Raw genomic sequence first — 7500 nt, forward strand, 5'->3', positions numbered from 1 at the left:
ACTTCAAGCCCCAGGACTGGGGGGGGGGGGATTTAAAAAAAAAACCGACAGCTACTAAGAGCGGCTCCACCACTAAAAATAGGTTTGTGGTTTAAGAAGACACCTTCGGAGCGTTCTCATAGGAGACTGCGTCAGGCAATGGAGACTGGGAGCTGAACCAAAGCCTCATCGAAGCAGAGTGGACTGCATTTACATTTGATTCCATCTAAATGTGACTAAGATATAAGAGAAGTCTCTGGGGCCGGGAGTTTGGCCTAGTGGTTAAAGTGCTTGCCTAGCATGCAAGAAGACCCTGATTCGATTCCTTGGTACCACATACATAGAAAAAAGCCAGAAGTGGTGCTGAGGCTCAAGGGGTAGAGCTCTAGCCTTGAGAAAGTCCAAGGACTGTGCTCAGACCCTGAGCTCAAGCCCAGGACTGGCAAAAAAAAAAAAAAAAAAAAAAAAAAAAAAAATAAGGGAAGTCTCATTCGCCTCTGTCTTGTACTTCTGTATTCATTTTTTTTTTAACTTTTGCTAGAGTGTCCACTATACCCATCAAAGAATGACAGTACACGTCATCCCCAGAATCTATACATGTGTTCCTGGCTCACTCTGTAAAAGCCTAGTAAAATGACCATGACACACACATTTGCCCATCCACACTATTAAAAAAGAACTTGCATTTCTATACCTTTATGGGAAAAAAATTCTGTGTATGTGTCATTGTTATGCAGGAGCGTATTTTGCTGGTTTGAAAGAAGAGGATGCCTACAGTTTTCTAGCAGTTTTCTTTGTTTCTTTTTACAGCCATGATCTTTGCTGTACTCTTGCTGACGGCCGCTAGATTTTAATGTATCTGTTTCCCTACTTGATCACATTACCGATTCTGATTTCAGTGTTTCATCTGTTTTGCGTTTGTTTTTTCCTCATGTCACATTGGCGAAGGACCCAGGAATAGGACACAAAGGTGGAATAAACATTAATTTTGTGCATTCTTTGGTAACTTTTCTGTGTTTGGTCACTGCAAAGCTTTGCTTCAAGTGTATGCATTTTATTCAAATCAGTGATCTATGTCTATGTGATTTCCTAAACATAATTGTGGCTTCTAAAAAAAATGTAACATCCTGATTACATTCCTAACTAGAATGAGTATGTCCGGTTTTGTACCTTGATGCTGTATTTTAACCCTTTGTATCACTTAGGTTATTTTGCTTTGGTTAAAAATGGCTCAAGTAGAGAAGCGGTCCCTTGATGAAGACAGCGTACAACACTGTAAATAAAATGTGTACCGTACCGTCAATTGTCTTTAAAATAAATAAATGAATAAATAAATACATAAAATAAATATAAATATTGTTAGTATGGGCTGGGAGTGTGGTGTTGAGCCACAAGTGTCTAAGGACAGCGCCCAGGCAGGCAGGCAGGCAGGCAGGCAGGCAGGCAGGCAGGCAGGCAGGCAGGCCGGCCGGCAGGCAGGCCGGCCCTGAGTTCAAGCCCCAGACTGGCGAAATAAATAGGAAGATAAATACAATACATCCATTTCTGTGTAGTACGGAGGCCAGGAGTGTGGCCCACTGCTAGAGTGCTTGCACAAAGACCTCTTCCCCACCCTGGGTGGGTGAGGAGTTTTGTTCTCGGGTGCCCGGAAGGGGGGGGGGGGTCGGGGGCTTGATCGATGTTGGGTCGGCTGTTTCCCCTTGTCCTGGGGCGCCACCTAGCGGACACTGCCTGTCATGGCGGACAGTGATTCCGCCGTGTTGAGGAAGTTCTGGTGAAGAGGCTCATCTGGAGAATACGGAGTGACCCACCGGCTGTCAATTCTGCTGGGTTGTTGAAAATGAAACTCTCTTGGAGCCGGGGGTCCAGTGTCTCATGTGTGTCACTGCACCTACTCAGGGTGGAAGAGGGAGAGAGAGGACTGGAGAGGGGGGGGGAGGGAGGCAGCGACAGAGACAGACGGACACACAGACACACAGACACACAGTAGACAGATGAAATTTACACAGAGAGACACAGAGACAGAGGAGGGGTAGCTAGTGGGAGGGAGAATGAGAGACTGCTTGTGAACTGTCAGGCGGTCACAGAAAGGGCCTGGGCAGATGAGATGGTAAATAGGTACATGGTTCCTTCATTTCCAAGGAGGAATTTTTTTTTTTCCTCTAGTCTTGGGCCTGGGATAGCGTCCCTGAGCTGCTTTTTGCTCCAAGCCAGCACTGTACCGCTAAGCCACATTCCCAGTCCTTATTGCTATCATTATTAGTTTTTTTTTTTTTTTTCGGAACAACCTTACCCCTTCTTTCGCTTGCTTCCCCATCCCTGCCCACACGTTGCATCGTTCGTTTTCCACACAGTGCATGGCAAACACTATCCTACTTCCTTTAAAATCTGTGCCCCTTCCCTTGCTCCCTCTGAGAGAAAGAAAGAAAGAAAGAAAGAAAGAACGAACGAACGAAAGAAAGAAAGAAAGAAAGAAAGAAAGAAAGAAAGAAAGGGAAAAGTCTAAATGTCAAAGAAACCACACCACCATGCCATGCATGCCAGGTGTCCATGTCATGGAATTTGTTTGGATCCCAGGTCTCGTGTATCTGCAGTGCCTTTCAGTGTTCAGAGGAGTTCCACCTTCTGACCAAAAGAGAGCAGGTGCATCACCCACCCACCCACCCACCAACTCACTCGCAGCACAGGTCAGGGAAACCACGGCGAACACCCAATAGGGAGAGAAGAGTGGGTCCACTCACTCACTCACTCCGTCAGTCACCAATCATGCCAGTCACAGCAAAGGCAGTACTTTTAGTACTGGGTGGGTTTTTCCCCAGGCCGCTCTCCACCCCTCCCAGCCCCCCCACCCCTTCCTTCCCCCGAGGCGAGGCTCATGCACCTGCACCGTTTGCTCCTTCATCATCCACGAAGACCCCTGTTTTCTCTGGGAAGACGGGCTCTCGGACCCGGTCTCTCTGTTCTGCTCCCTCCCTACCCGGGTTCTCCTCTTGGCGTGAGCGATTGTAGGAGTTTTCGGGTGGGGTGGGGTGGGGTGGGTGGGGCAGGCGTGCAGGCCGGCGTGAACGGGGCAAAGGGTGGAAGCGGCGATGTTGGAGGGGGGGGGGTGGGCACGGGTGGTGGAGGTGCCCATCCGTCTTCTGTTTCGGGACTGGCCGGCCAGCTTCACCCGTCCCCGGGCCGCTGCTGCGTGACGGCGAGGCCGGCCGGCCCGCCCGCCCGCCCGCCCGCCGGCCCGCCACGGTTTCACTGTCGGCTTCACGGGCGGCGGGATCTCAGTGTAGGTCTCCGGGGGCTCCAGTGGCGTTGCTCGGGGGGTTGCAGAGGGGCCCCGGCAGTCCCCGGCCGCCGCCGCTTTGGCCCCGACCGACCTCTGCGGTGCCTCTCGGGGCGAGGGGGCGGGGAGGGAGCGCGGCCGGCCCTTTCTCTCCGCGCCTGCTGTCCTCGGAGCCCCGAGCCGGCCGGCGAGTGCCGATCGCCGATCCATCCCGGGCAGAGAAACTCGGGGGTGGTGTCGGGTGATGACACCCGGGGTGGGTGGGGGCCGCCACCGGTGGCGGCGGTCGCGCACCTGGGAGCCGGCCGGTCGGCTTCAGCGTCCCCGCTCGGGACCCCATCCATCTCCTTCCCCGAGTCGCGTCCGCGTTCTCGGGCGCGGCGGGCCGCTTTGGGGCGGCGAGTCCCGCCCGCCCGCCGCCGCCGCCGCCGCCGCCGCCGCCGCCGCCGCCTCCGCCGCCGCCACGGTTGGTTTCACTTTCGCCGCCGCCGCCTCAGTCCAGGGTCTCCGGGGGCTCCGGTGGCGGCGGCGGCGGCGTTCCGGAGGTTGCCGAGGGGGCCCGGCCGCTCGTCCCGACCTCTGCGGTGCCTCTCGGGGCGCGGGGGCGGGGAGCGCGGCGGTTTGTCTCCGGGCCGGCCGTCCGCGGAGCTCCGAGCCGGCCGGCGAGCGCCGATCCCGGGCAGAGCAACTCGCTGGTGTCGGTTCAGGGGAAGGCGGTTGTCGCGCGCCCCCTGGCGTCCGCTTTTATATGACAGGTCCTTCGTCCTCAGCCGAGCGAAGGAGGGCGTCTGGCGTAGTGCGTCCCGGCAGAGGGCCGGCCTCTCCCGGCTGCCGGGCGCGGCCGTCCCCGCGGCGTCGCTGTGGAGCCGGAGCGGCCGGTCCGTCGCAGATTGCACCTGCAGGAGAGTGAGGGGCCGGCTTGCGCGTCGCGTCTCCTCCCGGCGTCCGGGGGGCAGCTTTGTCCGGTCGACCAGTAGTTCCGTCGGGGCCCCCGAGGCCTCCTCCTCGCTCTCTCCCCCGCCTACCCCGCCTAGGGGAGGCGAGCCGGCCCAGAGAGGAGGCGTGCGTGCCGGCACGGGCGGCGCTGGGGAAGGCCGGCGGCGGTGGCGGCGAGCCGACCGATGGGCTCTGGGTCACGGCCTCCCCGGTCTGTCGGGCCCCCACACCGGTCTGTCGCTCGGTCGGTCGTTCGGTCGTTCGGTCGGTCGGTAGGCCGGCCGACCGGCCAGTCCCCCCCCCCGCGGTATGACTCGCAGGCAGGTACGCTGGGCCGCCCCGCCTGGGTCCGGGGGGGCCGGAGGGAAGCCTGGCCCGAGGTCTTCGGGTCCTCTCCCCTACAGCAGGCTCGCGGCGGCTCCCGGCGGCCCCCTGGCCCTCTGACTCCGCGTATCACCGGGCTTTGGTCCGAGGCGGTGGCGGTGGGGACGACCGACGTCTCCGGAGTCGCGGTCCCCGAGTGATCGCCGGTGGGTGGCGGGGGCCCGGACGCGCGGTCCCCCGCCTAGGAGGGTCGTCGGGCCCGAGGTGCCCGCGTGTGCGGCCGACGAGAACCTCGGAACCCGGCGGGACCCAGGTACTGAGGTGTGTGGGACGCCGGCGTGGACTCGCCCGGTTCGCCCTGGCCTCTGGGCCCCTGCCGGGAGGAAGACCTCCGGAGTCAGGGACCCGGACCCGCTCCCGGTGTGTGTGCGTGCGTGGGTGCCCCCGGCTGCCCGGCCGACTCCGGGGCCGGGGCCGGGGCCGGGGCCGCGCGCCTGCCTGCCCGGTAGGACGCCCCCTACCGACCGGGCCGTGAGCCCATGCGCGTCCGCGCGGGTGCGCACGTCTGAGTGCCCGAGATACCGGGGAAGGCTTGCTCTGATCTCCGCCACCTCCCAGCCCGCTCTCGCTTCTCGTGTATTTTTTTTTTTTTTTTTTTTTGCGTGGTCGACCAGTTGTACCGCGAGTTCCGTGTTTCTCCCCGTTGGGGAGGTGTTGGGGACAGCGGTGCCGAGATTGGGTTCCGAGAGGCCCGTGACGTGAGCGAGTTATCCCCCCTGCTGGAGGACCTACTTTTCGTGTCGTGACGTGTGCGATTTGTACCTGCAGGATGGTGCTGACATGCCCTCTCTCGGTGGCTGTCAGTGGGTGCTCAGCCGTCTCTCGGGGTGCCGTGTGCCCGGGCTTTTCCCCGCTGCCGCCCCGTGTGCCCCCTCCCCGCCTCCTCCTCCCGCGTGCTCCCGCCGCCCTGCGCAGGCCCTGGCCCTGTGGTGGCTTGTGTGGTTGGTGGATGGCGGTGGCGCTGGGTCACTCGACCGCCCGGTTGCCTGAGTGACGCCTGTCTCCCCGCTCGAGGAAGACCTTCCCGGGTCGGCCCGGGGGGGTGGTCTGCGCTGTGCCGCTCACTTGCCCGTGTTTTCTCCCTGTGCCGGCAGCCTTTTGGAAGGCGGTTGTCGGCATGTGCTCTCCACCCGTGGGGTGCCCGAGAAGGTGGGAAGAGGGGGAGCCGGCCCCCGTTTTTTTTCCGGTTCACACCCCGTTCACGCAGCAGTAGCCCGTCCTGCTGCGGTGCGCCCTCCCTGGTGTGGTGGCCTTTGCTGAGTTTTCTCGGCCTTTTTCTTTTTGGTTGTGCCGGTCTTCCCGAGCACCGGCTTTTTTTTTTCTTGTCGCTGCCTTCCTTCCGGTACTCTCGCTGGCCGCGGCGGTCCCCGGCGTTCCCGAAAGCTTGGGGTGCCATGGGCTCGGGGTGTCGTGCCTATCTGCGCCTTGCCAGGTGGCCAGTTTTTTTTTTTGGAGTTTTTTTTTTTTTTTTCTCTTCGCTCGCTCTCCCCTGGCTACGTCTAGCCCAGGGTCACGCTTCGCTCCCGGGCCCGCTGCCTCCGAGTGCCGCGTGGCTGTCTCCCCATCCCTTCTCGTGATCGATGTGGTGGTGATGCGATCTCCTTCGGGCCCGGGCCTAAGCTGCGCCAGGCGAGGGACGGACATTCATGGCGAATGGGACCGCTCTTCTCGTGCTGCTCGTGGGCCCCTCGCCTCTCCGTCCCACCGTGTTGGTGGTGTGCGGGAGGCAGGGGTGCGGCATCCGGGCTCGGCCGCGCTCTCCCCGCTCTTGCCGTGAGATCGGGGACCTGTGTGCCGGCAAGGGGGGCAACTCTGATCTCGCCTCCCCTTTCCGGCCACTCGCAGCGCCACGGGGCCGGCCCTCTCCGCGGCGAGGGTGGGCTCTGTGCCCCGTGGACTCCCGTGCTGCGGTGCGAAAGCGTCTGCAGCTCCCGGCTCCCTTGCGGTGCTCCCGAGAAAGCTCCCGGTCGACCCCCAGGTGCCCGAAGCTGGGCGGTGGTGTCGTTCCCGTTTCCCGTGCCCCGTCTGGTGGCTCGCTGCCCGTGGCGTGTCCCGGCCATCCTCGCTCGAGTAGGGGGAGGCTGTCGCTGTTGGAGATGCGGTGCCTTCTCGGGGGTCGAGGCGGTCGGCCCGAGAGGCCGGGTGTGCGTGTCTTGGGGTGCCGGTGGGCGGAGCGGTCTCCTCCCCTTGTTGGTGAGCCGCTGTTCCCGGCCTTCGGCTGTGCTCCTTCCCTGCCGTGTCTCCTGGCGGCCTCGCTGGGGGACCTGAGAAGTTGCAGTGGAGGTGAGCCGCTCGGGGGCCGGGTTCTCCGCCGTGCGCCTGTGCACCCTCGACCGCCCCTTTGCCCTCTCGCGCGAGCGGCACCGCCGGAGCCGGTGTTGCTCGGACCGCAGACCCCCCCTCCTGCCCGTGCCGCTGGATGGGCGCCTTTGGCGGTGACCCCTGGCGGGGGCTCCGTCGGGCTGGGTCCGGCACCCCCTCAGAGTGAGAGGTGTGTTCTCTAGCTATCTTGGTTCGGGGGGCGGTGCTGCTCCCGCTGGGCTGGCGGGGGTCGCTCCCGATGGGCTCCCGCGGCTCTGGCCGTTCCCCGTCGTCCCGCTTCTCGGAGAGCGCTTAGCGGCTTGCCCCAAGCCGCGTGCGCGATGGCCGATCGATTGCGTGCCCGCGCCTCCCCCCTCCGAGCTGGGGGAGGATCCCGCGGGGCCTCTCTCTCGGGGCCGGCGCCTGGTTGTGGCAGCGGTGTGGGCGATTTCCCGACCTGTCCGCACCCCCCCGCCTCAGGCAAGCAGCGGCGCGCTGGTCTGGGCCGCGTGCGGGCTCGTCGCGCGAGGGCGATGTGGCGTGGCCGTGCGGCTGCCCGGGCACTCGGAGGAGGGGTCGGGTCCCGTCCCCCCTCCTCCCACTCCCGCAGCGCCGCCCTCGGG

This window comes from Megascapheus bottae, unplaced genomic scaffold (assembly GCF_031878675.1).
Source record: "Megascapheus bottae isolate mThoBot1 unplaced genomic scaffold, mThoBot2.hap1 HAP1_SCAFFOLD_74, whole genome shotgun sequence".
In the NCBI taxonomy this organism is placed as follows: domain Eukaryota; kingdom Metazoa; phylum Chordata; class Mammalia; order Rodentia; family Geomyidae; genus Megascapheus; species Megascapheus bottae.